Raw genomic sequence first — 4,510 nt, forward strand, 5'->3', positions numbered from 1 at the left:
TTAGACCATAAAAGAATTTCATCTATTACAACACCCAATGACTTAACTTCTTTAACTTGGTATATTAATTGTTTTTGGCCAGAAAAAAATCAAACCTTTGAGCATACACTTTGTTTTTGAAGCAATCAGGTTTAACTTGTTGTCCCACTCTGAAATAGCCTGCGACTCATGTTATGTAAATAGTTTTGACATCAGCATGTACAGTTATGGATGCCTTGTCTAGTACAAAATATATGTCATTCACAAATATGCTTTAAAGCAGAGGACCCAGTAGCTACGTTGAGTGATTCTGCATGGAGGGGTTATGATCTGAACAAATTCCATTAAACGTAACACACTGATTAGTGTATTAACAATGATATCACCTTTTTTTTCTTTTAAAAGAATTTAAACCAGATTTGTTTTTATGTGGTGCCTCATGTACTTCACAATTTACAGTCACAGTTCCTCTTCTTTCTCCTTCCGCTGAAGTTATGTTCGATGTCTGTAAGACCTTTTGAAACCCCCCACTCTGCCAATATAACAAACACAAGCAGATTTCAAATAATTCTGGCTGCACTTGAACACCCCACAGCCACTCTTCCTTATTGTCCACTTTAATTAGGCAGAGTTGGGCCAGCACTCGCTACGCTGCCATGGCAGAGTCACTTGAACTGTAAACCACACTGGCAGTTTATGAGTTTCCACTTTCCTGGATTTAATTATGAACTCTGAGTTGCCTGAGAATTTGCTGAGAAACATGTTACAATGTTTTATGTTTTGAACTTCACTGTAGGACAATAGAGATCACTGCAACCATGAAGGAAGAGCAGGTCAGGGAGGACAGTCTGCATCTGTTTAAATCTTATGTTTCACTTTGAAGCAGACATCTTTAGAGACAGACCAGCTCAGTGTTTTCAACAGATTGGATTTAACTAGTTAAACCAGCTCATCTAAAGCTTACCCCAGTACTGCATCTATTCACAGCTCCTCAGTCGATAAAGTCTCATGTCTATGAATCATATTAATCACTTAATCTTTGCATCTTGAACTATTATTGGCACTATCTCTCAACCATAGACAACCATGTTTTATTGTGTTTACTCTCTGTAACAGTTTAGATTTAGATTTGTGATTCTCTGCATCAGAACTTCAGGGACGACCTGCATCACTCTACCAATCCTTAACTACAGTCAATTTCAATAAATTAGAATATTTATGAAAAATTCATGTATTTCAGTAACTCAGCTCACAAATTAAACACATGATACACATTAATTCTCCACAAACTGTTTTAAAGCTTTTATTTGTTAGTGATGATAATTTGTTGTTTAGAGCTAATGAAAACAACTTGATGCAGAACTATGAGTCTAATGAAAAATATGTTTAATACCTGCCTAAGTTGTTTTCAAAATCTGACAAACGAGCCTCATCAGTACCCATATTCTAATTTATTGAATATGAATGTAAATGTTAATGTGAGATGGAGATCATTCAGATGGCGCTAATATTAATTCAATAACCAGGATGTGGAGTTTAACGTTCCTGGGACATTCATGGCAGGAGGCGCTGCGCTCCATGTGCCCCAACCGCAGTAATCAATGTTACTGGTCAGTTCACACTAGCTTATAACAATTTAAGTGCATTTACTTATTACAGTCAATTTCAACAAGCTTGGTGACATTACATAAAACTTCACTATCCTAAATCAATTTCACACCCAGAAGTCAGACAGCTTTTAGCAACTTTAACTTATCCTGATATGTTTTTTTAGATTCAACTGTGAATTTTTGAAAGCTAGAAGTTTATGCTTTCAGGGAGGCAAAGATGGTACCAGAATATTTGATTACTTTCAAACTAACAAACAAATCAATAAAGCATGATGCAACTTGGATGTAACGTGTAACGTAACACTTTATAGAAATGTAGTGAAGTACAAATTACAGATACTTATTGTAAAATGTAGTGGAGTAAAAGTCAAAAGTACCCACAATTAAATCTACTTAGGTCAAGAACACATACATGAAAAATGTACTTAAGTATAGAAACACAGTACTTGTACTTCGTTACATCCCAACACTGATTACATGTCACACTGCTCAAGTTCACACTTCTGAGGTGAATTAATATTTCACAAACTCAAAGGGAAAAAAACCTGCAAAACCCTGCAAATAACATGGAAGGTGAACAACAGAGAGTCATACAATGACTTAACTGGTGTATAAATACAGACAGAAGTGAAAAGTGGGACAAGGAACAGGTGAGTCTGATTCACTGAAAGTAGGAACAGCTGCCACTAGGTGGAATAAACTCAGGACATCGAGGGCTCATGAAACAATCAGTTAACAGTGCATTAGTTTAACATCAAAATTTACTAAAAAGCAAATGAAATGTTAACATTAAACATCCCAAAGCTCATAGATTATAACAGCTGACATGTTCCTATATTTACCACACCAGTCATATTGATGAGTCTTATTCTGATGGTCCCAAGGGGCCTTTGACCTCTAGTGAGCATCACATTCTGTCTCTGAGCTGGGTCTGCTGGGAGGCAGGCAGCAGCCTGACAATGTTTTCTTTCTCACTGCAGAATGATGGATCTAAACTGCTTTGGAAATAACCTGTTAGCCTTTCCAAGACTGGTTGTTGCCTCATTGCTTATGTCTTTCAGTATTTGCATTGTTTTATTACACACATGGATGCTGGAGGGAAATGACTTGTACAGTATGAGAAGGTGGATGTGAATGTTAGAATCGAGCTCAACATGTTTCGTATCAAAGTGTGTTTGGGTTCTGGGTTTCAGATGTCTCAGACAGGGCAAGGTTCTGGTTTAAGGCAGAGACAGGAAGTTCAAACAAAATCATTAATTCTGTTTCCTCTTTGGCCTTAGAGGTGCACTGTGGCAGCAGGGGAGGTCAAAAGGTCAGGAGGCAGAGGCAAGCTGTGTTGGGTTTGGTAGCCCCTGGGGTGACACAGGTCCCTAAAAAAGACCCAGCAGGTCAGCAGTGTCCTGTTACTGCTTTGTGAATGAAGATGAGTGAAGTAGGGTCAGAGGTCAGCAAAGCTTCCTTCTCAGCGTAGCCTAAACAAGGCTGAAGAAAATGGGATCTAGCAGATCTGTTTCAGGTTAATTTTGTCCTCCTGAAGGCCTTGTGGGCTTCCATATCAACCGAGGAGCCGCAGCAGCTCAGGTCAGACATCAGGGCATCACTGACTCCCTGTGTGGCGGGAAAAAAACGCTTCAACTTCAGTTTTATGATCAGTGTCAGGAATCCAGGCTTCCAGTCCTTCACATCAAAGCTTTCTCAGTTTTTGGAATTTCTAGTCTTACCCATTTCATTTTGATCCACTTCCCTGATTAAGGAAGCTGCAGGCTGACAGAAATCCTTTGTTCTTTGCTACTCCTGAGGAGAAGACATGTGGTAATGTTCTGAAGACATTTTCAGTTTCAGGTTCTCTAGATGTCTCCCTCACTAAGTTCAGCTCCACATTAAAGGACTCTTTGTAAAGGCCTTAAAGAGGGGATACAGGTCATCTGACTTTCATTAGCTGCGTTTCCATTAGCCATAGAATTGTGTAAATTGATATTACTAACATAAATTTGCTGAATGGATCCAAGTCAATTCTTTCAATAAGAATTTTTATCCTCCTATCAAAAGTTAATAGCAGGAAAAAGAAAACGATTAGCTACATCTGCTAGACCAGATGTAGCTTCTGGAAAGCAAACAGAAAGTTAACAACACAATAATTAGGGCAAATAATGCAAATTAGCTGTAAAAATTTTAATTCACAAGATCACCTCATTGCACCTCACAGGTGATTGAGTTTATTAACAGGAGACCATGGTCCTGAATGAAAACTGTACATCTGCAGTGGGGAGGGTATTTCATGTTGTGATATAAAGAGACAAGATAACCCTTGTATGTGTGTTAGTGTTCTTGCAGGGAGTGGGTGTGTTCTGGAGAACCGTCTAGTTAAAGTACATATGTTCACCTGACTGCAGTGCTGTCGTAGAAGCTTCAGAGATCTGTGCAAAAAGTTAATACCTGCATAGCTTGATAAACTGGAGCAGTGCTGTGGACACTGTCAATGTAACCATGGTGATTCATCATGGTGTGTCTGTGTGTTCTGACACACACAGACACACACACACACACACACACACACACATCCTTGTTAATATCTTGACTCCATGTACCTCATCCAAATGACCTGAAAACCTCTGGATACCACTAATACATTCAGCACCGACACCAACTGTAGCTGGCTGTATTTACTTAATCCGTTTAATCTGTTTAATAGTTCTCGAGGGAGGGGCCCCGAGGGGCTTCAGGGGACCCTGACTGGGTGTGATGTCATCTGCTGCTTAACTGGGCTTTGCCTCTAAGTGCTTTCCAGCATGTTTGGAGATCAAAAGGCGCACTCACCAGAGCAGCTTTAATCACCTCCTCTGCTGGGGGCAGGTGTGTGTGTGTGTGTGTGTGTGTGTGTGTGTGTGTGTGTGTGTGGGGGGGGGTGTGTGTGCGTGTGT

Source organism: Poecilia formosa, unplaced genomic scaffold (genome assembly GCF_000485575.1).
Source record: "Poecilia formosa unplaced genomic scaffold, Poecilia_formosa-5.1.2 Scaffold36, whole genome shotgun sequence".
NCBI classification, from domain to species: Eukaryota; Metazoa; Chordata; class Actinopteri; order Cyprinodontiformes; family Poeciliidae; genus Poecilia; species Poecilia formosa.